We start from the raw sequence: 27994 nt of genomic DNA on the forward strand, positions 1-27994 counted from the left end.
GTATGAATACATCAATGGAAAGTCAACCTTTAGTAGTCTGAAGATCTTCTATAATGAAATGAACAGCATGATGCATGAAGGAAAAGCAGTGGATAATGTCAGCCTGGACTTCAGTAAGCACTTCTGACACTGTCACCTATAAGATCCTCATAGAGGAGTTGCTGAAGTATGGAGTGGAGCAGGAGACAGTTACATGGGTCAAAATCTGGCTGAATGGGTGGGCTCAGAGAGTAGTGGTAAGAGGTGCACAGTCTAGCTGGAGGCCAGTAGTGAGCAGCATACTCAGAGGTCAGTTCTGGGTCCAGTTCTGTTTAACATCTTCATTAATGATCTGGACAATGAGGCAGAGTGGACCTTCAGTAAATTCACAGATGATGCCAATCTAGCAGAGTGGCTTATTCAGCTGAGGGCTCTTCTATTGTGAAGAGGTACCTCAACAGGTTGGGGACGTGGATTGACAAAAATCTCATGAAGTTCAAGGAGAAGAATTACAGAGTCCTGCAACTGGAAACAAACAAGTCCAGGCATCAGCAGCTGCTAGGGACCACCTGGCTGGAAGGCAGCTTTGTAGAAAAGGACCTAGCAATCTTGGTCCAAATTGAACATGAGTCAGCAGTGTGGCCTTTCTGCTAAGAGCCCTTCAACCAGAGGTCATTCCCCTCTACTCAGCACTGGCAAGGCCACACCTGGAGTACTGTTCCCAGTTCTGGGCCCATCAAGTACAAGAGAGATGTGGACATGCTGGAAAGAGTCCAGCAAAGGGACCACCAAGATGATGAAAGACTGGAGCACTTCTCTTAGTAAAAGAGGGTGAGAGAGCTGGGACTGTTCAGCATGGAGAAGAAAAGGCTCAGGGGGAGGAATCTCACCAGTATTGATAAAGACCTAAACTGCACTAAAGAGAGTGCAGAGAGGATGGAGCCACACTGTTCTCAGTTTTGCCCCATGCCAGGACAAGAGGAACACTAGAACACTAGGGGTTCCATCTGAACACCAGTAAGTATTGCCGTAATGTGCAGATGACTGAGGGCTGGCACACACTGCCCAGAGAGGTTGTGGAATCTTCTCACTGGAGATCTTCAAAAGCCACCTGGACACGGCATTGATATTCCTGCTTGAGCAGTGGTTGGACCAGATGGACTCGAGGTGCTGCCAACTTTGACCATTCTATGATTCTGTAATTCTCTAATGAAAGGGAACAAATTGCATGGAAGAGGGTTAGCATTGGAATTCCTCAGGGTGAGTGGTGGATTTGAATCTAGGTAGAAAATATGTTTATGACTTTTCTCAGTTAAGCAGAGTGCATCATTAATATCAAGGGAAGAACTAGGTGACCTTGAGAGCTACAGTAGTGTAAACAGGATGAACTTCAGTAATACAAAATGCAAATCTTAACAGAATGGAATGCACTGACTGAGAGTGGACTAATAACAAAGATTACTGTTTCAGCAAGAAGCTCATTAGTTGGAAAAACAGGCAAATTACTTCAGCAAACACAGTCCTAGGAGCTTTGGATTGTCTTAGCTGAGTTATTTCTAACAGAATTACAGTGGTATTAATGATGTTATGCAAAGTCCTAGTGGACACATCAAAATAATTCATCCATTCATATTCAAGAAACATTAATTAAAATCAGAGCAGATACAATGAAAGCTGCTATTCTTATTCTAGTAGCCTTTCTTACAAGAAAATACCTGATTTGTTTAACCTAGCAAAATATCTGAGAAGAAATATATGGCTGCTGTATGAGAAGGAATTGTATCTCTCTATAACATATCACACAAAGAATGAAGAATGCCAAGGGGAGGCTGGAACACTAAGGTCAGAGAGGAAAAGAAGATGCAAAGCTCTTTGAACAGTCTGAGCCACAAGCACTGAAGGGCTGGATAACCTCCCAGTATAAACAGTGAGCATTAAAGAAGTAGCTGATTTCAAATGTATCTTCATTGGTTCATTAACAGAATTATGCAGTATGTTTATTTATAATAGTAAGCGGCCTGACTGAATCAGGTGGTTTCTTCCAGCTTTTACTTCTTATTGCCTTTGTGAGGGTAGATCTGCAGAGAGTTTTGGAGAATTACCCTGGTTGATCACTGGTATGTCACAGATCTGCCTTAACGGAAAAATGATTTTGTGAAGACTGAACCATTATGTGAGTATCAGCTCTTTGGAATTGTATGGTTCAGATATTATTTCAATTGCCTGTGGCACATATTTTCTTTGCAGGCCTAGGCAGCGTTCAGAGCTGGTTCATGTATGCATGAGTACATTTTTCTCACTTGTGAGCTTTTGCAATATAAGTGAAGAATGTGAAAGGTTTAATTATGCCTTTGTGAAGCTAAATTTCTGCCTGTGATGTGAGGGAAGTGCTTTATGGCACCTTGGGAGGCTTAATTCCCCTCCAGCTCTGTGGATAAGAAACTTGGTTAGCACCTGTAGTGTGTCTGGTCTGGCTGATATTTCATCCATTTTCATAACTGTCCTGATTATGTTTGAATGAAAGGATCTTAGAAAAGTGACAGGAAAGGAAAAAGATAAAAGGGCACCTCTTCTTCATGAGTCATTATTATTCTTACTGGTGGTGACAGCTGCTGAGTTTATAAAGCTTCATATTGTTTACCTCTTGCTTAGATCGGTACAGGTTTCTAAACTGGTAAGTGGTACAGCTGTTGTGAACTTGTTCTTTCTATCTCTATTGCTTTTCTTCCATACATCAACCCCTGCTCAGGTTTGGGGAGCTTCGCTTAGTGAACTTACATGTTTAACTGCCAATCTACATAGAGAAATGAAAAGAGAAGTGTTATGTGTGTTTCTGTATTCCAGCTCTCTATGATGAAGATAAGCTTCTAACATTGTTCTCTGAGTTTGCTGATCTAGTTTTTATCAGGAATTCAGTGGTGTTCCTAACTTTGTCCAGCATATTGGTATCTTGCAATATACATTTATTTACTGTAGTAATTACATAACACTTCTGGTATTTCTGTTCTTCCCACAAACCTCTTGGACTCTTGGTGCAGTAATTTTCCTCAGTATAAGCATTAATCATCAAAATGTAGCAAGATCCTTTAGTGGGGAAGGGCGAAGGAGGTAGCTTGCCTGAGCCCTGCAGAGTGCAGCTCAGTGCTTTTTGTCATTGGCAAGTGCAGGAAGGGTTGGGTTGAGTGAGATAAGCACTGCCAAAGCTTATTTAACTATGTAGAAAGCTCAGTGAGACCATTTATACAGGCTGTTCAAAGATCTGAACTATTTTCTATGGGTTTTTTGTCCCACTTTGCAAACTCTTAGAACATTGGCATAGATTGCTGTAAAATAAAATTGTGCTATTGTTCAACTGAATACAGTGTCACGGAATTGGGTTTGACACTGTGGCAGAGTTAAACTAACGAATACTTCTGTAAAAGGGGAATTCACCCATTCCTCCCTCCTCTCTGTCATTCCTACCTGCCACTGAACACCACTTTGCTTGTCTTCAGTGCTCACAGGAACCTTTATGAAACTGATTTAACATGCTAATCCAACATATTTTTTGTTAAGGTAGTTGCTGTCACTGTAGAGTTGACCTGGCACAAGAAAAATGGTGGTACATGTACAGAAGCAAGGAGGGTGAAGGATATGAGACCTCCTCTGTTCTGTTACAAGCTCTGTCGTGCTGCCAAGATGCCATTGCTGCAATCCCAAATACATGATGTTCTGCCCACAAAAAACAGGTAGACAAATGTGAAGGTGTGCTCGGTGTATGTGTTCATGATTAGTTCATAATAGAATTTTAAGTGGAAAAATCAAATACTGATCTAAAGAGTAGATATCCATTAGCTTAGGAGACATTGCAGGAGCAGTTAATTGAAATCTGCTGTATTAGGAAGGCATTGTCCCATATTCCTTTTTAATTGCAAATCAGACAGGATATATCCACCTTGCTGTTGTCAGGGAACAGTGAGAACCAGTACTGCACTGCAAGGAGAGCTGAGAGCAAGGCAGGCAGAAAGATAGCAGCTGCTCTAGGTGTGGCTCCGCCCCAGCATGACCAGTATAAGCCTATGAGACAAGTTGAGTGTGGTGTACTATGTATGGATTCTTGAGAGTGGAGATGCCTGCCTCCATTTCCATAGGAATGCCTCTCATTAGAGCTATGCTAACCTCTGAGTGTTTTTCCGCAGCCCTCCTTGTGTAAGTGACAATCAAGGGTTCCATTTTTTCCATTCTCTTTCATTGTTCAGCTCAATTCACTCCATCCACATAGATGAAACATGTGCTTTTCACTTCAAAGTACAAAGGATTTGATTTTGCTACAGTCAGGACAGAAAATTCCCAAGTTGAAATATCTTTGACAACTTTTGTAAACTCTTTTAGATAAACCTAATCTCTGAGGGGATCTAGAAGAGCATGGTAAAGATGAGATTTATTTTACATTGCAATAGTAACAAGTGCTGTTTCTAAAAAGTATTAACAGTTCAAGCAGCTGCAAATACCTACTGATTGCCACCACCTTCTAAATTCACAGTTGGATTTGACAGGAGCTCATCAGCAGCAACTTTTGCAACTTCTGCAACTGTTTCTTTTCTGTACTTAAAATGAGGTGCCTAGTGTCCAGTGCTATTTATCAGGAAAGGAGGGTGATATAGATAGATAGAAGACTACTAAAGGGTGATCTAAGATGAATGATTTAATTTTATGAATACTTTAATATGCCTTTATCCCATGCAGTGCAATTATGACAGATTTGGTTTTGAGAATGCATTATGAGTGCATATTCTTCAAGCTTTACAGGAACTGTAAGAAGAATAAACCTGAAGCCACTTAAGTGTATTCTGAAATGAATGTCTTCCAAACAGAGATTTCGGGATTATGTCTTCTGAATGGTAATGCACTTCCAGGATTCTGGCCAGAGTGACATAGTTGTATATTCAAGGCTGGGAATACAAGAAAGGGAGGAAGGGAGGGAGGGAGGGAAGGAGGGAGGGAGGGAGCGAGGAAGGAAGGAAGGAAGGAAGGAAGGAAGGAAGGAAGAAAGGAAGGAAGGAAGGAAGGAAGGAAGGAAGGAAGGAAGGAAGGAAGGAAGGAAGGAAGGAAGGAAGGAAGGAAGGAAGGAAGGAAGGAAGGAAGGAAGGAAGGAAGGAAGGAAGGAAGGAAGGAAGGAAGGAAGGAAGGAAGGAAGGAAGGAAGGAAGGAAGGGAAGGGAAGGAAGGGAGGGAGGGAGGAAAGAAGGAGGGAGGGAGGAAGGAAGGGAGGGAGGGAGGGAGGGAGAAAGGGAAAGAGAGAGAGAGAGAGATAGAGGAAGGGAGGGAGGGAGGGAGGAAGGGAGGGAGGGAGGGAGGGAGAGAGGGAGGGAGGAAGGAAAAAAACAACTTAAAAAAAAAAAAAGAAAAGATATACCAATTTTGGATTAAGAAATGGGGAGGTTATACTTGTCTGTCAAGCAGTGTTCTCATTGGAGCACAGGAAGGTAGCAGAAGGCCTGTCGATGTCTTCCCTGGCTCCCAGAGAATGGTGGGGCTTAGACAAAACATGCAGACCGATTTTTTCAGATAAATTCATCCAAAATATAATACATTGGTGGAAGGAAGCTCTGTAGCCACTGCTCACCAAAATTACTACTTTTACAAGATGCAAATGTGAGCAGTGCTTAAGAGGAAAAGCATAAGCTATGAAAGGGCTTACATACCTTTCCCTTAAAGTCAGTTTTATTTATGAAAATTCACACCACTTTTTTTTTCTTAAGCCACAAATCCTAATTTGCTATGTACTAGGTTTGATGCATTTTCTTTTTTTTGATAGATACCCAGAGCAGAGCAGGTTGAGGAGAGGCCTGATGGTGGCTGCAGCTCCTCACAGAGAGTGGAGAGCAGCACTTAGCTCTGCTCTGTGTGACAGCGACAGGACCCGAGGGAATGGCATGGAGCTGTGCCATGGGAGGGCTGGGGGTAGGGGAAAGGCTCTGCACCAGAGGGCGGTGGGCATGGAACAGCCTGCCCAGTGCGGGCATGGCACTGAGTTGCCAGAGCTCAGGGAGCATTTGGGGAGTACACTCTCAGACATAGGATTTGGATTGACCTGTGTGGACCCAGAAGCTGGACTTGATGGTCCTGGACAGACTGGAGAGTTGGGTGGAAATCAGATATAACAAGAGCAAGTGTAGAGTCCTGCATCTAGGGAGAAATAACTTTATGCACCAGTATTGGTTAAGGGTTGATCTGCTGTAAAGGAAATCACTGGAGAAGGACCTGGGTGTCCTGATGGTAACAGGTTGGCCATGAGCATGAGCCAGCAGTGTGCCTTTGTGGCCAAGAAGGCCATTGGTATCCTGGCTTGTGTTAAAAAGAGTGCAGCCAGCATGTCAAAGTGGGTGATCCTCCCCCTCTACTCAGACCTGGTGAATCCACATCTAAAGTACTGTGTCCAGTTCTGGGCTCCTCAATTAGGAAAAGACAGGCATTTACTAGAAAGTGTTCAGCAGTTGTTGAAAAAGATGATAAAGGACCTGGAGCATTTCCCTTCTGAGGAAAGGCCGAGAGACCTGGGTCTGTTCAGCCTGGAGAAGATGTTTATAAATATCAAAAGTGTGGGAGGCAGTTAGATGATGCCAGTCTCTTTTCAGTTGTGTGTTGTGATAGGACAAGGTACAATGGCCAAAAACAGGAACATGGGAAGTTCCACACAAATATGCAGAAGAACTTCATTACAGTGAGGGTGGCAGCATTAGAACAGGATGCCCAGAGAAGCTATGAAATCTCCTTTGGAGATAGGTGCCTAGGTGCCTACCTATGCAACCTACTGTAGGAAACCTGCTTTAGTAGAGGGTTTGAACTCATTGTTCCTTTCCAACCCTTACTATTCTGTGATTCAGTGATCCTTGTAGGTCCTTTCCAACTCAGGATATTCTAGGAATCTTTGATTCTGATTATGTTTGTTACTTCTCTCCTCATATTTTAGGACGTGAACTTGCTGATTAAATTCATGTCTTTCAAAATCTCTTTGGTAATCACTGCTTCACATCTGTACAAAATATTGTGCCTAGGTTGTGTACTTTAGAAAGAAAATAAGGCACAAATTTTCCTAATAAGATCATAAGGCCACACACTCTAATACTTGCTTCTTTCCAGTATTTGAAAACAAATATGTTGGTTGTGAACTTCCCATGCCTAGCAGCTTTCTGTTGATTGACATCCATACAGTGGTGCCAGAGGTCACTGTTTAATGAAACAGCTGTTTCATCATTTGGAATCTAAGATGTTTAGAGTTACTTAGACAATTCAGAATCCTCTAGCTTCATCCAAACTGGATAGAGAATGTCTGAGCAGAATAGCTGTCCCAGAAATTCTGCATTACTGCTAATAATATCCACAGGGCACTGGCCTCATTTGTATTAGATTACTTCATAATCTAAACATGTAGGCCTGTATAAGTTGCCCTAATTAGTTAAATGTTAACATTTGATTTGTTGGGTCAGTTTGCTGTCAATAAACTGATACACATGAAACTGGAAAGGGACAAGAAGCTGGCAGGCTGACTGAAAAGTCAGCAATTTTTCTTATTTTTGTGGCTGTGAGACAGTATCTCTCAGCAAAGCAAAACTGTGTGCTGGCCATTGGACTGAGCAAACAACTGAACTGTACAGTGATGGTAACAGTGAAATCGCACTAGCATCTGCAGGTAGATCACATCATTCCTTCAGGCATTGAACAGTTTAGTAATGGTGTGATCATTTCAGGATGTGGAAGACTCTTCTGGGCCTTATTTCACAAATTCCGAATGACGTATTCTGCCTCTTCAAAGTTGTTCCTGGACATTGACACTGATAAAGAAGTGGGTAGACAATGCTTTCTGGAATTTGCTGACAACATAATCCTTAATGATTTGGGGCTGTTTTACTGTTTGTAAGCTCTGTTAGCCTAACCATTCCAATAGTGAACTTCATGAGGTTTCTATAAAGCCAAGTGCAAGGTCCTGGCCTTGATCAGGGCAATCCTTGGTATCAGTATAGACTGCGGGATGAATTCATTGAGAACAGCCCTGCAGAAAAGTATTTAGGAATACTGGAGCATGAAAAATGAGCATGAGTTGGTAATGTGCACTTGCAGCCCAGATAGCTAATTGCATTCTAGACTGCTTAAGAAGAATAGCTAGTAAGTTGAGGGAGGTGATTCCCCCACTCCTTTCTGCTCTTACAGGACCCCACCTGGAATGCTAAGTCCAGCTGTGTAGTCACCAGTATTAGGAAGAAGACAGCTGTTGAAGCAAATCCAGAGGAGGGTCACAAACATGATTAGAGGGCAGGAATACTTTTCCTGTGAAGAAAGACTGAGAGAGTTGGAGTTATTTAGCCTGGAGAAGAGAAGGATCCATTGAGATGTTATTCAAGCCTTTCAATTATAGAAAGATTTATATTATGGAGATATACTTTGTACCAGAGCCTGTAATGACAGGACAAGGGGAAACAATCTTAAACTGGATATTTTTAGATTTGGTATAAGGAAGATCTTGTTTTTGCAATGAGAGGGCTATAGACAGTGGAACAGAGAAGTTACAGCTGCCTCATCCCTGAAAGTGTTCAAGGCCAGGTTGGACAGAACTTTTAGCAACATAATCTAGTGAGATATGTGCCTGTCCATGGCAGGGGAGTTGGACTGGATGACCTTTGAAAATCCTATCCAGCTCAAACTAATCTACAATTCCATGACTCTATGATCAAGACCATCTACTAACTGTTCAGAGCTTTGGTTGTTGCTTACATCTCTGCTGCTTTCCAGGGAGATGGCATGACCAGAGGAGCCAGAGTTTGGTTAGAAACGTGTTACCATAGCTGTTCTCTGGGGAAACTTTCTCCTGACATCACTGTCATACTCTGGTATACAAACTTTTACAAGCAATTCATGCTTGGCTTTATAATATTCTTTGAGAAACACTGTGACTTGGATATTTCCGAATTTCAGAATCTCCTTATAGGCTGTGTTGTTTACTTGTTCCCACACAGAGATTTATAGACAAGACATGAATGTTCTGTCCTAGATTGTTACTACTTACGCATACATCTGCTGTCATAAGGGATGTTCTACTCTGATGACAACTTCTCAGAACATATATACTGAATGCACTATCAGATGGTTTAAGGCCTACTAGTATTGTTGATAAAACTAAATACAAAGTTTCTAATAATATTAATTACTATTAATACAAACAATACAAAGTCTGATAAAACTATCAGAAACAGCTAGACACTGCTGTCCATAAAAGAACATCAAGAAGTAATGACCCTTCCTGCTTGTGTCTCCAAGGACTGCTCCTAAGCTGTTGTCAAGCCTGAAACTGACTGTGGTTACAAAGGCGAAATTCTCTTAGTATTTTGCTTAGGATTTTCAGCACTGTGATTGTTCTTGCATTCTCTTTCTTCTCAACACAGGAACATTTTTCATCTTATCTTCTCCTTTCCTGTTGAGAGTGCTGAAAGTTGCTGGGTGGGCATTTGGCAGCTGACTCACAGGCAACTCACCACATTTAAAGAAAAAAAAAAGGCTTTCTCTAAGGGTTGTTTTTTTTTTTCCCTGATAAGTATGAGGACTTCCTTAGACTCTTAGAACATTTACAGTCATTCTTAGAGTCGTGATTTCAGATGGAGTAATTTTCTTCCTAATAGGTAATATGGCACTGTGTTTTGGATTTAAGACAAGATTAATGTTGATCACTGATGCTTCTTCAGTTGTTGCTGAGCAGTGCTTTCACCAACTGAAGAAATTCCACTTCTCACACTGTCCTGCCAATAAGGAGGCTGGGAGTGCACGAGGATGTGGAAGGTAACAGATCTGAGACAGCTGACCTCAGCTAGCCAAAGGGATGGCTGACACCACCATTTGTTCACCATGCTGACACCACCAATTGTTCACCATGCTGAACAATTAAAAACTCAGGAAGTTGGCTGAGGGATGGCTGGCTGCTGCTGGCATTTTGCTGGGCATTGTTCAGGACTGGTGATGAAAATGGCATTGTGCATCAGTTGAGTTTCCTTCCTCTTTCATTTGTTTCTGTTCCTTCTTTGTTTCTATACCTTTGTTTCTTTTCTTTCTTTCTTTTTTTCTTAATTTCTGCTCTCTTCCTTCCTTTCTTTTTTCTTCCTCTGTCTCTTTCCTTTTTCCCATCTCTCATTTGTTTGTTCTTATTAAGCTGTCTTTATCTCAAACCATGAGTTCTTACACTTTCACTCTTTTTCAATTCTTTCCTCCATCCTGCTGTGCAGAGAAGTGAACAGATCTCTTTGTGGTGCTTAGTTGTCTGCCACATTGAACTACAACACTTAGGTAGCATTAATTTGTGTCTACACTCAGAATGTGCTTTGCCCAAGGAACAGTGTGATGGGAGAATACAGAACACTTAGCTATATATTAGTGAATTTTTTTTGTCCCTGATTATTTGCTTCAGCAGAGATTATTCTCTTATTTGTTATAAAAGTCTTTTTCATTCCTGCCCAGATTTTCTGTGATTGCTTCTCTGCCAATTGGCAGCTTCCATAAAAGCTAACACTCAGTAAAGATCAGAGAATGACACTAATTTACCCCTTTCTAGTTCTACTGTTCTGTAACCTAGTTGTTACTCTATACTTACTTCCTCTGACATTTGTAAAGTACAGAACTGTCCTGTCTTCTATAGGACACTGCAGGCCTGCCTTTAATTTAGGTCATGATGCACTCAGCCAAAACCAGGACTCCCTTTGCTGGGCAATATAATATTATTGTTTGAGTGAAGAGATTACATGTACAGCTTGGAATGCCTTACAAGAAGAGATGGCATGATATGGCAGGGTCCCTGGCCTCCATCTGGAAGGATTATTTGGAAAAAAATGATTGGGCAAGGCTGCCAGTCCTTGTTCTAATCAACCTCCTCCATTTGGCCAGAATGCCTCCTGACTGCTTTGCATGTATGTACTTGTTAGCACACGTGATTCTCCTTACTGGCTGAAAACACATTTAGCAAGTGTTACAGTGAAGATTTCACTGTAAGAGCATGACTAGGCATGACACTGATCTTCTGTCCTGTTCAGAGCTTTGCACCATCCTTTGTGAAGTTCTTCAGGACTCCTTCTCATGATCTCATGAGCCATTGTCTAATGCATTCTCTCAGGTTCTTTGTCACTTGTATTAGGTGATACTAGAGCTTTACAATAGACTGGAGCTCTGTTTCCTTTCTTGGTTGGCTCAGTTTTTTCAGATGGATTCTTCCAGAGAGAAGGGGATCTCTTTAAATGTGAGCCAACATACAGTCTGGGTGGAGGCCAGTAAGCTCAGTAGCATAGTTATCCTTGCCAGAATGAGGAAGGGATGTCCAAGCTGAATGAATTTAGCTTTTAATTATGTCACATTTCTGAGATGTAAAACGAGATGGGCTCATGGCGAGATATTTATTTATTTGTTTGTTTGTTTGTTTGTTTGTTTGTTTGTTTGTTTGTTTGTTTATTAGAATTGTGATGTACCATGGTAAAAGAATATCAGCAGTTATGTGAATAAAATTTTTGCCATTGGCCTTCAAGGAAGTCATCATCACATTAATTTGGGCACAGTTACAGGCTCTATAGTTCTCTCCAGAGTGAAGACTTCTAACAAGGCTCCTTCCTTGCAGCTCTTCTTACCAGTCCTCAGGCCTGTGTTAGACCCAGTCCATTTGTGGCATATGGCCACATAACAGTTAGCATTTTCAAAAATGTGATCCCATTCAAATTTCTTAAATAAAATAAGGAAGGTACTTTATTCCACTTGGATTCATGTCACCTTTACCTCCAACCCTGAAATGATGTATTGTACCACGTTCTTCATTGTGGAGGAGGATGCTATGGAAAGTATAGTAAGCTCCGAAGACGTTTCACTGTTTTAGTGCTGTCAGGGAGTGTCTCGAATGTGCAGAAACTTGTCTCTCTTCTGAATGCAACTGCCAGAATCCCTCTGGTACTTCAGATGTAGAAAAAGACTGGGCATCATACATTGCTTACAGAATTTCTTCTGCTGGCAGCACAAAATGTTCCCTTTTTACATAATTATGAAACTCTCTTGTGTTTATACATAAGCAAAGAATTATATCCATTTCTGACAATGAGCAGCAGGCCTATCCACTCTATAGATTGTTTTACTGCCCTTCTTTTATTTTTTTTTTCCTTTTTTTTCTTAAATCAAAACCTTCTTCAGTCCCTCTGTAAGCTTCCATTTTAGCTTGACAGACTGGGTCATTAATCTTTCTGCTGTGGTCTGGAAAACATCTCCAGACTCCTTTCCAGATGTTTTGTTCACTGCCTTATCCAAAATGTGCACTTCATTGGTGAATCTAAAATTTTAACCCCATCTTGGATACTGTTTCTCGTGATAAAATTAAACTGTATGTTTTCCAGATTATTTGCAAACAATGCATAAATAGCTTCCTTCATGAAATCTGCCAATATGTATTTCCCAATACTCCTGTTATGTTTATTTTCCCTCACCACCACCAGCACACTGGTTTTGTTTTCATATCAGTTTCTGTGTGCACCTGCAAGGAGTAGGAGAAGCAATTATCTGTAGTAGAGGACTGTTACAGGTATGTGCTGAGAAGATCTGTTTGTAGCAAGGTCATAGCCTCCATTTTGGGAGCTCTTTGAGCCTTCATTCAGACAGTAGCAGTTTTCCTGTGTGTACAAGATTTCTGCATGCCTTGCTGTGGAACACAAATGTGCACTTCTAAAGTAAAAAGTCTGGGTTATCTCTCTAGGATCTAGACTCACAAATCTTTTGGTAACTGTAAAATCAGAAATACTGAAATAATGTGCTCAGAAAGTAAGGCTCCTTTATTTTTCAGTACTTCACTCTGATTTATTTACAATCCTGCACCTCCAGAACAATGGAAACTATTTTAGAATGCTTTAAGATATCCTCGTCTCCTCCATAACAGCACCCTCTGCTTGGCTAATGGATTTTAGAAAGCTGTATGTTCCAAGCAATGTGTAAATAATATATGACATACTATTTCATCTTTTTGGTTGCTGTAGCAACATCACACTAAACTACGCATTAGTCAGTTGTCCAGTCCAGCAACTGTCTTGTTTCTAAAGCATGGTTTACGCATTATGAACACTATTAGAAACAAATGCTAAAACAGATAATTGACTACATAAGCAGTTCCAGCTGAAGAATGTACATGAGAAGGCACTACATCAACTGGTTGTAAAATTCAGCCTGTAAATTAAGCTTTCAAATTTCCCTCTCCTCCTGTTTCTCTGGCAACTACACGTACCATTTTTTCTGTGAGGAAAAAAACGTGTCAAAGGTCAGTAAAAGCAAAGTAGTAGGAGTTGTTATGATTTACATATATCTGTTCTGTATCAGAAATACAGGCATATGATGTTTCTGTATTTGTTACAGTCATTTTGTTTCTGTATGTAATATGATACAGATTTTAGGGAAATCAAAGAGATTACATATAAAAAACAGATATCTAATATCCCTCCTGTCAGAAATAACATGAGATAATGAGGAGAATTAGTCAGGAAACTAAAAAAAAATTGAATCTTAAATAAGTTCTAGGTAAAAGAAGTAATGCTGTGTTCTAAATTTTGAAATAGGCAAAAAATAAACTCTCCTTACGTGTAAAGCTGTGGGTTTATTTTATTATAATAGAAATCTTAATAGTCAAATTGAACAATCTAATTCTTACAGAAAAAAAAGAAATGAAAATAAATAATACAATTTAAGAAAAACTCTCAATAATATTAATGCAATTAAAAGTTTTATGCATACAGTTCCTAGTATATAACTCTTCTTTGTTATCCTCATCCCTTTGCTGCCTCCCTGTCTGGTAAAGTAAATAATGCTGGTCTGCCTTGAGCAGATAGGAAGCAGGGGGCATTGCAGCAAATCATCACTCATTCACCACCAGGAGTGAAATGTTGATGGTGGTATTACTTCTTTGCTAGGAGGAATATGATGCTTATATTCTTGGTTTCTTCTTCGCCTTATTTAGGTTACACTCTGATCCACTATTACATGTCTTCTAATGCTCTGCACCTCACTATTTATTTATATAGGTTGCAAGTTTGCATTACATCCAGATTTTCTATACACAGTGCATTTTACATATTTTGAATATTGATCTCTTTATAGCCCTTGAGATCTCAAGTGACAGCTTGGATCCCCAGTGCCTGTACTCCTCTGCTCTGTGTCACTATTAAATTATTATTAAATATTTCATCATCAATAATTAGGTGCTACTAATAAAAATCATTAAAAAAAAAACTAGAAAGCTAAACAAGTACTAAACAAGTACTAAAACTAAAGCTAAACAAGACAAAAAAAAATTTAGACAAGCCAACACAAGTCCAAAGTAAATCTGGCAGGAGTCTGTCTTGAGGTCTTGCAAAGCCCATACAACATGCAGCCCCTTTGTAGCATGTTTGCAGAGCAATAGGGCTCCAAAGGGGAAAAACAACACCTTTAGAGAAAAATGAAAATGAATTTGAGATTGAATCTGATCCTTGCCACAGTATGACAATTGTTCAGGGTGCAATGATTTAAAATATTGTGAACTATGGGGGGAAAAAGGAAATGGGAATTTTCACATTAAATCAATATCAGGAATAACAAATGTTCTTACTCTGAACTGACATGGATTTTTCATTTTGCTTGTCAAGAAAATGCAAGGCAACTATTGCAAATATTAAAAGTGTTGTCATTCTTGAAGGAAAAGATTTGATATTTTTGTTCACCTAGTAACTTTTTATGTAAGTAATCCCTCCATAGTTAACTTTTCTGAATTATGGTTCATCTGAATGAGAAAAACATTTATGATTTAACCATAAAATGAAAAATAAATTGGCTAGCCTAAAAAGTTGCTTGAACTACACTCTAATTAGCAAATACTTCAAGACTCACTTTCAAGGATGACAGTAAATATGGAGATATGAGTAAATCCTTCAGACAGCTTGATCATTAATTTCTGACTAATTGTTCTCTTCTGCTGCATTACAGTTTTCCTGTTGTTTGAGAACATGTCCTTACTTACTATGTGAGAATTATTCCAATTAAGGTTGGCACAAGTGGTGGTGAGATCAGGGAGATACTTCTGGTCTTCTGTCAAATAATTTCTTTGTCATGCAAGTTTTCCATAGATTCCATTCCACAGAGAACCTGTTAATTACAGTTTTTTGGGCTTTTGATATTTTACCCAACAAAACAATAAGGCACTAAATCCAATTTAGAATACTGTGTTCAAATCCAGCTGTCTCTAAATTCAGTCAAACTCTTCTGTATGGACAAGATAGAGCAAAAGAAGAAGAGATTGAAGTGTACAAGGGATTGGTGTAACAGGTTCAATAACTCAGTGTTTAACTTAGAGAATCATTTTCCATACCTTTATTACCAGTCATTGTTATGGACAAGATAATGACCTAGGTGAAATTCTGTCTGACCCATTAGAGAAAATCCATTGATTTAAATAAGAAAAAGTGAGTATCTCACTATTTTTTTTTTTCCTTTTATTATTTTTAAGTGCCAGATTAAAATTAGAGTAACTTCTCTATTGCAGATATACTTTCTTTACAAGTTAACTACAAGGTTTAATTGACTTATTTGCCTATGATTACCAAACGCTGTTATCAGTTCTGTATCCAACTTCTATTAGTTGAAAAATAATGAGTTAGTATTCACAGACACCAAAAAAATACTGATCTAAAAATTAGAAATAATTTAAATGAATGGTTTGTGCTTAAAAGGGAGAAGTGAAGACACTCATGAAATCTTTTGTTTTGGAACACAGTAAAACTGGTTTTGGTAGCAGTAGTTATTCCAGACAGTTTTGCAAGATTTTTAATAGTCTTATAGGAGTCTTAGAATTGTTTCAGTCTCACTGGTGCAGTATGTCTGAGCTTCACTTTGTGCAGTCACTGTTATGTTGAAAGAATACTTCAAAGCCAACTCTCTGTTTCTCAGAAGTAGATGTAATAGCTAGCTCAATTAGAAAGTGAGAGGGCAAGAAGGAAAATCTGTCTTCTTCATACAGAATGAGGAAATAAATATTATTCACTGTTTCAATATACAATTAATAACAGTTGTTTTCCTGGACAAAATGATGTTTGATAAACTTTTTAGACATTTTAAAGCTGTGCATATCTCAGCCGAGCAATATCATGATTAATCTCTTCTTCCTTCACACATTAAGATCAGCTTATCCTGATCTTATATCACACCAACCTTAATGGTCACTGTTCTAGTCATGATGCATACTTAACCTGATTATTATTAGGTTTTGGTGCAATTAAGCAGTATAGAATACAATACCTTTATTATTTTAAATTTGGAGTATTTGGTCTAATTAATTGGCTTTTGGCAAAATAATAAATAATTTCCACTTATTTTATAATTAATGTGCTGCTTAATTTGAAAATAAGATCTAGCAAGTAGGAGATTATTGCAAGCTTGTGGAAGCTACCAGGAAGAAGCAGACAGAAGTTAAGCTGGAGAACACTGTGTCTGTTAGGGTATGTTATTTCTAGATAGAAATAACCTTCTGAACTATCCCCTGTAGTTTGCAAGTGCTGAGAATTGCACTTAGACAAAATCAAAGCATATAAATAAAGTATTTGCAAAATCTGTCAGGTGCTTATATTTTGATTTTGAAAGTTCTCAAGGTGTTTAAATTTAGGCTTCTGCCTATGTGCAAGTGGTGTAGCTAGGAAGAGAAGAAGTATCCAGCATCATGAAAATATGCCTAGTTCTCACCAGCAGGATGGTCCCTCATTTCCCAGCTATAAAATACATCCTTTGTTCAAGAGCACTCCTGATCAACTCGTCCTTTCCCTGAAGTTTGAATTTTGTAACTTGAGTCCTGTATGCAGAAGTATAAGGACACTTTGAACATTAGAGCAACAGATCTTCTCTCTCATGTACAAGACTCCTTGGCTCTTGCTTTGCAGCCCCAGTTGCCTTTCTAGCTCCTTGCTGGAGATCTCCTCTTTCTGGGCTGCGGTAACATCAAGAGCTGCAACAGGAGCTTGATCTGTATCAGTATTACTCACCTGCTGCCTCAATTATTCTGCTACTGCAGCTCTCCCAACAAGATGGATAACATGGCAGGAAAAAATAAAACCTCAGGAACTAATTTCCAAAAAAAATTTTGGAGAAGTTTTTTAATTAATATCTCTAAACCTAATTAATGTCTCTTCTTGAAGAGTGTATGAGATCTGCTTTGTCAGCTCACAATAGCTCTTTGTCACATTGCGATGAAAGAAGTGGTTGTTATTTTAATTGAGTCTGAGTTACATATTTTGTATCAGTTTGTCCCAGTTCATCTCATATTTATAATCTTGTTTAAATAAAACCAAGGTTAAAAGAATACCGATAGACATTTTTCCAAGGTTTTTAAGAAGATAAGGCATTCAATGACTTGATTACTCTGTCTCTATTAATACTTTCTTTAAGTAATTCTTCTTATCTTGGCAGCTGGCCTGTATTATCTATTTTTTTCCCTCCATGCCAGCTTCCATATAGAAAACAAGATGGTTAAAAGTTGGTATTTCATGATAATAAAACTCTAATACGTTATGATGAGCTGATTCATTTGAAGTATATGTGTGCTGTTGTATTTAGCCTTATAGCACGTCTAGATTCAGCTGAAAGAGGTGCTGCATTAAAACAGTACTCTTTAGATTAAGATAGTAGAAACTTTTTGAGGAAAAAGGGTATTTAGCAGAATGGGTCAGTGCATTTGTGACTGAATCATAGACTGTAGCAAAAAAAAAAAAAAAAAAAAAAAAAGTACAGGAGATATTAAAAAAAAAAAAGTATACATTCTACTTTTTTGATATGTAGTTTCCCAGTCCTCTGCATTAGGTAGCAGTGCTGTTTTCCTTTGTGGGAGAGGCTGAGGGTTTGTACTTACAGCACTGAGCTCTTTGATGTTTGAATTCACTTTTTCATGGAATCTTGTTTTACATTCAGTCCCAAATATGCCTTAATCTGTATATACTTCCAGAAATCCTTCCTAACTTAGTTTCTTTCCAGTCTTCCTCACAGCTTCCGTAATCTGATCGGCTGTTCTTTCAACTTTGTGTTTGCCTATGTGGTGTTTCTTTGCCAATGAGGTTTTAGAATAGCAAAGACAACAAGGTAGTTTCTTCTCATTCTGACCTTGTTTTTTTTGCGTGATCCTGTTACAGGGCAGACAGACCTGCTTTAGAGAGGAAAGCAGAAAGCAGAATGGCTGGCTTGTGGCTGGCGAGAGAGTTGCATTGCTTTTGTAGAAACGGAGCAGTAAAAGAAAATACTTTCTTTGTTACCTCATGGCTGCAGTATGTCTTGTAAATGTGCTTTACAGTGGCGGTGTACTAAACCTGAGGACATTTTTCCTGGATGTGTAAATCATTAACAAAACAATATTTGTGGTCGGTAGTCTGTTTGCATTGTAAGTTATTTTTGCTTTTATCTGTGTGGAAAAGCATAAAACTGGTGAAAGTTCAAAGTCAGTAGTGCCTCTTCCTTAGAAGCAAAAATTAAATCTAGAATTTTCTATCTTTTATGTACAACATTCTATATATATATGTATATATATATATATATATTTCCTTTTAGACAAGTCCAGCAGCTAAAAAGCAGCTTGTGCATAGAATCTGCTTAAAATAATCTTCTTTTCCTACTTCACCCTCCCTTCTTGGAGTTAGTCCACTCAGTCCCTGTATTTTCTTAAAGAAAATAAGCTGCTTTGTCCTCACCCTTGAGGGACTGTACAGTCTCAATCTGGTTACTCATACAACCCCTCCCTAACCTGTGGCTCCATTCTATACCTTTTTGTGAAGGTCGTTGTTCTGCACCTATTTCTATCAAATGTTTTAAGGTCAATGTAAACATTTTTATTTTCTTTTCCCTTCCTTAGTGTAAAAGACATTTGAGGGACAAGCTAGTGCTTGATCTGGCCAGGACATGCAGGGAAGAGTTGAACACATACTGTTAGTTCTGTGATATTCAGGATTACTTTTTTCACAGAGATTTTTTTATGGTATAACTAGTCTCTTAATTCAATGTTTCCACAAGTAGTTCTACTTACAGCAATTTCTTCTGGAGTTTCTTCCAAACTCCATTCTAATTGTGCTTGGTAGCTTGATTCTTAATAATTTTTAAGGCACAATCCACAGGAATGCGTCTTAACCTGAAAAAACAGCTTATAAAAATGCAATGTTATACAAGTTATTTTTATCTGTACCTTGTTTAACAACATCATGCAGTCCAAAAAATAGCTTGAGTTAACTTCATTTTAATCCTTAAAAATCAGCTTAAAAGCAGAATGGAAGAAACATAGTAAAGCAAATATTTTTCAAAATAAAGGTTAAAATTTAATTCAACTTTTTTTTTATAATACAGGAAGCAGTATAATATTTGCCATACAAACGTTGATGGCAAAAGATCCTCCTTTGCTCCTTTTTTCTCTTGCTAATCCTTCCTAGTACAGGGAAATAATGTTAATTTGATAACGTGAGAAAAATTCTGAAGTTATTATGACATTTGTGGTGGGGATTTACTGGTTTTCTTACTGGTTGTTTTTGTTTGTGCTTTTTGTTTGTTTTTGGTTTTTTTTGTGTGTGTGTTGCAATTATTTCAATAAAATTGAAATCGCCTGCTTACACTAACAGCTATATAATATTGCTGCTAGTAGAGAAATAGTTGCATATTTACCTGAATGAGGAGAAGCATCTGAAAAATACTAGGTGGTGCTACGTTTTCTCAGAAAGTTGCAGTCAACAACTCAACATCCAAGTGAAGGCAGGTGACAAGTGGCATTCCTCAGGGATTGGTGTTGGGACTGCTGCTACTTAACTTTTTTTGTAGGCAACATCGACAGTGGTGGGATTGAGTGCACCCTCAGCAGGTTTGCAGACAATACCAAGCTGAGTGGTGCAGTTGACATGTTAGAGGAAAGGGATGCCATCCTGAGGGACCTAGAGAGGCTTGAGAGGTGGGTCCATGCAAACCTCATGAAGTTCAACAAGGCCAAGTGCAAGGTTCTGCACCTGGGCTGGGGAAATCCCAAGCACAGATACAGGTTGGGCAGAAATGGCTTGAGAGCAGCCCTAAGAAGGATTTGGAAGTGTTGGTTGATGAAAGATTCAGTATGAGCCAGCAATGTGTACTTGCAGCCCACAAGGCCAACTGTGTCCTGGGTTGGATCAAGAGAAGTGTGACCAGCATGTCGAGGACAGTGATGCTGCCCCTCTACTATGCTCTTGGGAGACCCCACCTGAAGTAATGTGTCCCGTCCTAGGGCCCCCAGCACAAGAAGGACATGGAGCTGTTGGAGCAGGTCCAGAAAAGGGCCACAAAGATGACCAGAGGGCTAGACCATCTCCCCTTTGAGGACAAACTTAGAAACATGGGGCTCTTCAGCCTAGAGAAGACTCCAAGGGGAACTTATAGTGGCCTTCCAGTACCAAAAGGGGGCTGGGGAGGGACTTTTTTTAAGGGCAGGTAGTGACAGGATGAGGGGAAATGGTTTTAAACTGGATGATAGTAGATTTGAACTAGATATTAGGAAGAAGTTCTTTACTCTGAGGGTGGTGAGACACTGGAATGGGTTGCCCAGTGAGGCTGTGGATGCTCCCTACCTGGGTCAGGCTGAATGGTCTAGAGGGATGTGTCCCTGTCTATAGCAGGGAGTTGGAACTAGATGATCTTAAAGATCTCTTCCAACCCAAGCCATTCTATGATTCTATGATAATGTACTGGGTCGCAGTTCAGCAGTTAGGTGGAGGGAGGACTCAAGTTGCACCAACATACCAGCTTGGTGGAGAACATAAATTAAATAGGGAATGCTAGGTGAGTGTGCAAGATGACAATGATTATCTTTCTGTAGCATTAAAGAGAGTCTCTTAGAAATCAGAAAATGCAAAGTCAATTTTACAGGATTTTTTTTCAAATGAGATTTTTTTACTTAAGAACAATTTTTGGTTTCAGTAGAATGGACTCTGAGCTCTTGCTGGTTTACCTATTAAGACAGTGGAGAAAGAATAAAATTTGGGATTTCATTTTTATTATTTACATTCAAATAGAGAGAGGTTATTATTTTATCTAATAATCATTTTAATAAATTATAGTTCTACTGGTACCCTCCTGCTTCATCACGTCAGAATCATTCTGAACCCATTTCCAGATTATTTCCGCATACTAAACATGTTTTGGTTTTTTTTTAAATAAAGATGTTGCATTTTCTATGATCTAGAAATTCTTCTGAGTCAGAGCACAACTTTCTTTTTTCTCTCAAATATTCACAAGCTACTTATATTCTGCAGGCATGTGGCATGCAAAATGGCACTGCACTTGTTTTGCAAGTAGGAAATCCATCAGCAAAAATTTCAGTGTGCACCAAATAAGCGCATGCTACAAGCAAAAGAAAAGTGAGAAAAGTGTATGAGGATCTCAAAATCTTTTGTTGGCTGAGTAAAAGCAGGTTGCTACCTTTTCTCTACAAATGAAAATCCCTCCTTGAGGAAGTATGCAGGTCTGAATGTAATGCCCCCTATGTATTTCCATAGAAACTACAATGGATACCAAGAGCACAATAACACTGTTTCATATGGCAAATTCTCAGCTACAAAACCTATTTTTTGACATAGTCACCACTATTAGCTGTGTGTTTTTACCAGCAATGAGCAAGAACCCGTTTATCATGCACATAAAAATGTGCACCAGCAGAGGTGGTCCACTGTTGCACAGCTGCTGTGCCGATGTAGTTGCTAGAAAAATGTTGCCCATGTCATCTGTCATACATTGGCCTGAACATGTGAAAGTCAGAAGGCACCAAATATAGACTATACAGTGGACAATCCAGCCAAGATTGGCATCGTACTCCATGGTATTCAAACTGATATGGGGCCTGGCATTATCCTGTTGCAAGAGAAGAGTTGTTATTTGTCAGGCCTGACTCTGGAAGTTTAGTTCTTCGGCTTAGTCAGCATCTCAATTTAGTGGTCAGAGTTGGTGGTTTGTCTGTGTTCCGTAAAATACAGAAGGATCACTCCTTTCATAATCATGATGTAATCAGCTTTGTTCTTTCAAAGCTGTCCAGTTTGGTGAGATGCTAATGCAGTAAATCGTCTTTTATTCGGAAGTTGTAGGGATAAATGAGCATATGCAGAAAATCTGTGTCTTTGCAGAAAAAGGCAATGATTTTAAAAGGAATGGACTTGAACTGAAAACACACAACTGTTATAAAAATGAATTAAAAATTGACTTCCATCTGTAGTGATCTCTTTCATCTGAAACAAAAAGTAGCTGTCTAAGTAAAAACCTTATCTTGTAATTTTCGAGAAGTACTTTTTACATGTGAAATGTTATTGAATGATTTCCTTCACAGGCAAAATTAAAGTAGGTTTTGGTCTAGCAGTGAGTTGGTAATCATTTTGTGTCCGCATGTTCTCATGCTGTTTTTGAAGCATTCATGCCAAACACTCTAGGGAAGACTGATAAAATAGTTTTGATCAAGATATAAAGTCCTTCTTTTCTGAGTCTGTAGTGAAATCACTAATTTCAAGACTTTCATTATCAGCCATATCTCTTGAGAGCAGGAGAGCCAACAAGGTAGTTGTCATTCTTTGCTGAGCTCCTGATAATGTTTACCCAGCCCCCACTGAAGCCACCATTATATTTGCAGCAAAATAGGTTTCTAATTGCATCCATACAATGTATGTAGAGATTGTTGATCAAATGCACAGTGTAACAAGGCCTTGCAGAGAGATACAGCTGGAGCTATAGGCAGTCAGCAATGGCATGAAATTCAGCATAAGAAGATGCTTGGTTCTGCACCTGGGATGGAGCATTGCTGGACTCAGGCACAGGTGGGAGATGAGTGGCTGGAGAGCAGCTCAATAGGAAGGGACCTACAGGTGCTGGGGAGACATGAGCCAGCAGTGAGCCCAGGCAGCCAAGAGGGCAGACTGCCTTGTGGTGTACACTGAGCACAGCAGAGCTAGTGGTCAGAAGAGGTGATTTTCCATTATGTATAGATTAGGTGTCTCACATTGAATGTTGTGTGCAGTTCTCTGCTTCAAAAAAGATGTTAAGGTCTTCAAAGGAGCTTTACGAGGGCAAAGCTGTGAGAGAGCTGGAAAATGTGTCCTGTGAGGACACTTGGTCTGTCCAGTTTGGAGGAAGCTGAGAGAAGACCTCACTCTCTCTGCAGCTCTCTGAGGAGAGGAAGCAGAGGGAAGTGCTGGGCTTTGCTCCTACGAACTGATGGCAGTATGGGAATGGCACAGAACTGTGTCAGGGGAGGTTCAAACAGGACATTGGGAAGAATGTTTTTACTATGTAGGAAATCCTGAAACAGGCTTCCTAGAGGGGTGTTTGGTCACCCATGGCTGTCAGCATTCAAGAGGCCACTTGGGTAATGCCCTCAGTTACATGCTTTAACTTCTTTTTAGCCATGAAGTGAATCAGGCAGTTGGAGTTAGTAATCTGTAAAGGTCCCTTCCAAGTAACATGTTTGTGTCAAAATACTACCTGCAATCATTTCACACATATCTGTTTTCAATATTTTGGTAATTTTTTGTATCTCCTCACTGTTGCAGTTGACAGTTCTCTGGGAGTTAACGGAAGTTGACCTTGTTTATATAACTCATTTCAGAAAAAAATAATCAACATTTTTGTTTTGCACTGAGAGGGCTATGAAGAGACAGCAGTAGCTGTCTTGAGTTCCTTTATATGACCTATGATTTCCTTTTCCTTGATCTATGATTTCCTTTTTAAAAATGTACATGTTTGTATTAAGTTGCTGCTTACTGTTTTTTGTGTAGGTTAAGTGCCTTTTTTCCCTTTCCTCGATTGCTGGTACTTAGCCAACTTGAGTGAAGAAGTAAGTTTTTAGCTTAAGCAATTTTCACGTGCTTCTGAGAATGAGAAAGGGTCACAGGCATCATAGCAGCCTGAATGAATGTGTAATTACTGTGTCAGGAGCTCAGTCTAAAATTCAGATATGTACTCTAAGAGAGAAAAATTTTTGTAGTAAAACTGGAGAGTAACAACAAGATGATAGAGCAATAAACAGAAACAGAAATACAGGTCTGCATCTTCCTGATGACGGCCTTCCAGTTTCTTTACGGAGCTTAAGAAGATGAACCCAAACTCTTGCTGTAGTGCATGGTAAAAGGACTAATAAATATGACACGCGTGTATTGCAGTAAGAGAGGTTTCAACTGAATTTAAAGGGGAAATTGTTCACTATGAGGTCATTCAAGCACTGCATGTTGCCCCAAAGAAGTAATATGGTATTTGTCTTATGTAACCTCATCTCATCATTTGAGCATGGCTTGGATTAAAGATCCCTTGAGTTTCCTTCCAACGTAAATTATTCTTTGGTTCTTTGCTGCTCTAGTCAACTGTTGTAGGAGACTCATGAAATTTAGGTGTGCCTGCTTGGTCTTTCTACTTCTTCTCTGTTTTTAAGGGGATTGGATATTTTTTATTTTTCTGTTTTTGTTGTTGTTGGTTGGGGGTGTAGAAGGGAAAGGGTTCATTCTGCTTCTATACAGACACATTATTTTTTTCTGTGTGCATCATTTCCTGAATTTAATGATTTCTGTGTGCATGTGACACTCTTACCTCCTCTTTTGCAATTCTTCTTCTTCTTCTTGCAGCACCCCAGATAAGAAGTAGAACTTATTATATCTGTCTGATCTTGTCTTGCAATAAGATTTAACTGCTACTGTCATCTCACTTAGTGTCATCAATGCACAGGAGAGAATAGGTACTTCATAAACAAGCGTTTCATAAACATAAACCTTGCAGATGTGTTTACTGCATAGTACATAGCTCCAAATGTTCATATAACTTCATGAAATTGTAAATAAACAAGCTGTATTTGGTTTTCCACTTTTCTAACTTAAACAGCTGTTGTGTGTCTAGAGTTAAGGTCAACTAACTTGGCTTTCTAACTTGCATTCAGGCAAACACCACTATTTGTTCTTCCAGACTGATTTTTGAACATTTCTTTTAAATGGAAAGTTAAACAAAGATATGCTTCTGCATGTCTAATTTGAGAAACATGGATAGTTGGCTAATTTCATTCTCTAAGGATGATGACTCTGCAAGCTCTCATGTGCAAGCTTTTAAAATTTAATACAGAGCTTGTGAAATATCAATTAAATTGCCAAGTAACTGATTTCTCTATAAAAATAATTGCAAAACGCTTGTAGCTTTCATTCTTCTCCATTACTACTTTTTTCTCTTCTTCCTCAGCGTCCCCTTCCTTCTGCATGCACACACACATGCACATGACAGGATGAAAGATTTTTCCTGTCCTGACTTCATCAACTACTTCTTTCTTCTTCTTCTACTCTTTATCTTTTTTTATTTTCCATCCACATCTTATTCTGCATCTGAAAAGACAACTCCATTACCTATGAATCTACACCTCCAAACTTTTCCCTTTGACTTTTGTACAAACTAGGATATTGGCCTATCTTTTTAAACATTTATTTGTGAATTTATAACTAATAAAAGTAAGCTAGACGTGGCCCAAGGACAGTTCTTGGTTACTCAGCCAAAACCTTTTCTTCTCACTATCTTTCTTAACTGCTATGGAAGATGGAAACACACTGCTTGTGTTGCTGTTTTAAAATGCTGTCTTTTCTTCTGATTAGATCTCTTCATTTATTTTACGTCAAGTAGCCACTGAACAATAAACAGAAAACTTGGGCAAGATGGAAGCAAACCTCATTATTTCCTAACCAAGTATTCTGAACTCTATTCTGTAGCTGTAGTCTCTTCAGCTTGTGTTTTTTAGAACCACAGAATCCTTGGAGTTAGAATGGATGTTTAAAGTTCATCTAGTCCAACTCCCCTGCAATGAACAGGGACATCAGCATCTACTTGGGTTTTTCAGAGCCTGGTCCATTCAGGCCTTAAAAGTCTCCAGGGACAGGGCATCCACCACGTCTTTGGGCATCTTGTTTCAGTGCCTCACTACCCTTTGTATATAAGACTTTTTTCCTTATATTCAATTTCAATATCTCCTCTTTTAGTTTGAAACCATTTTCTCTTGTACGGTCACTACAGACTGTTGAAGAGTCTGTCACCTTCTTTACTGTAGCTCCCCTTTAGATACTGAAAAGACCCTATAATTCATACCAGAATGGAAATGAGAGATAGAGAACAGTTCCATCTTGTATTGTTCTATATCATAAAAAAATAGGAAGGTTGGGATTGAATTTCAGCCAGATAAGATGATACTTCAGTATATGTCTCCTGGTTTACATATATGAATGGCCGGGTATATTTTTATTCAAGGGAGGCAGTAACATAGAGTCCCCATGTTTTTTAAAGCCTACACCCTGTTTGCTCAGGTGGCTACCTATAAATAAAATAGAACTTTATGCTCAGAGTGGACAGAAACACTCAGCATGTCAGATACAGACTTCCCAGAAAATTAAAATCAAAATCACTCTAAAATTATAAAATAATCCTTGGCGATTCTGCTTTCAATTTGCTTTACAAAGGAAGTGATGCTATTTGGTCTCACAGTCTATAGTCCCTATTCCCTCCAGTAACGCATTATCCTGTTGCTCAGTTTAAGTCACTTAAAAAGGATAGAACTCCCAAAGATAATGGAAATGTACAATTGTTGTGAAAATTGTCGAGTGGAAGAGAGATATTCCAATTACACTGGAGCATGGTTGTGCAGAATTTCAGCAAGACTACATTCCATTAGGCAAAAGCCAGCTGTACAGTCAGTACATACATGCAGGCCCACCAAACCAACTCACACTGAATCTACTCCATGAGCATGAGTTTGGCTGCAGCCTTTCTATCTGTTGGCCACTGGAGTATCATGAAGGATGTCAGGAAGAAGTGGCAAGGTGAACAAAATTCTTAGAAAATTATTAATTTCACTGCTCATGGAAGAACATGTTTTTTTTTTTTCTCTGCTTTAATCATAAGGTATTGCCACATTTTATGACTTAACTCCTGTTGAGTCAGTATTGCAAAACCTTTTCTGAAAAAGCTTTTCTTCTCTTAGAATTACAGACATTTATTCAAGGATGCAGCAGTGGTCAAGAAACTTTTGGTACATGTGAGGGAATAAAGGAGAAGTCTGTAGGCCACTCATCACACCTTGGCACTGTTCAGCAAAGATGCAAAACAAAACTTGAAAATAACTTTGTTTCATACCAACTGTCTATGAGTCAAACCTCATCTCCTGGCTTGAGAAGGATGGAACAAAAATCATTACAAAATCCAGGATAATTATTCTCTTATTCTGTTCTGCCATCATCATAGCTGGCATGGAGCCCATCTCCCTAATTCACAGTATCCTTTGTCAGGTACTCCACCCAGACTTCATAAGCTAATACTACTTTCATCATGTAAGTTGGAGGGTTTACTGGATTTTAATGTCAAACACTGTCATAAAATTAAAGCTGCAGGAAAAACACAGATCTTCACATTTTGTAGATGCTAAAAATGATGAAAATTTATGTTTCTCAGTAATGTGAAATGTGCCTTCATTCTGAGCTTTTTGTAAAGTGGCAACCATTAAAGTGTTCTGGGATGTAGTTTCAGTGCAATTATTCAAAAAGAAACACCAGACATATAATTCTTGCTAGGGGTTACCAACCTGCATGATAATGGAGACATAGAAAAGAAATATCAAGAACTGATAGAGCCTTTATTTTCCATGAAGGTAGCCAAACACAAACAAATGAACTTTCTAAAGAATGACAGTTTGTTCCCAGGTTTGAGAATTTATATGCCTTATTTAATGGTTTGGCTGTAAAGTCAAAAATAAAGCGGTTTGTAAAGGAATTCAGTCATTGGCTGCTGGTCTTGTTATGAACATAGCTCCACTAAAAAAGGAATCGGAATTTGACTAATGGAAAAATATCATATAAAAGAAAGTAAAAAGAGATTCAGAATTAGAACCAGAATTTCCTGACCCTCAGTGCCAGTTCTTGTACATACTCACCAGTGGAAAATGAGCATAGTGGAGCTCCAGCACAAGATTTTTTTTCAGA

The 27994-nt window shown here is 38.9% G+C and overlaps 1 protein-coding gene across 25 annotated transcripts in view; it reads left to right on the top strand.

The window, feature by feature from the left end:
• The window catches only part of PRLR (prolactin receptor), a 175010-nt gene that overhangs the window by 107109 nt on the left and 39907 nt on the right, over positions 1 to 27994 (top strand). For 2 of the 25 annotated variants that reach the window (XM_090132306.1, XM_090132308.1), the window contains exon 9: positions 3535 to 3707. The exons of the other annotated variants lie outside the window; for them this stretch is intronic. The gene's annotated coding sequence lies outside the window, so the exon portion shown is untranslated. The remainder of the gene's footprint in view (positions 1 to 3534; positions 3708 to 27994) is intronic. 25 annotated transcript variants of the gene reach the window in all.

Source organism: Phasianus colchicus, chromosome Z, assembly GCF_987193195.1.
Source record: "Phasianus colchicus chromosome Z, bPhaCol1.hap1.1, whole genome shotgun sequence".
NCBI lineage: Eukaryota > Metazoa > Chordata > Aves > Galliformes > Phasianidae > Phasianus > Phasianus colchicus.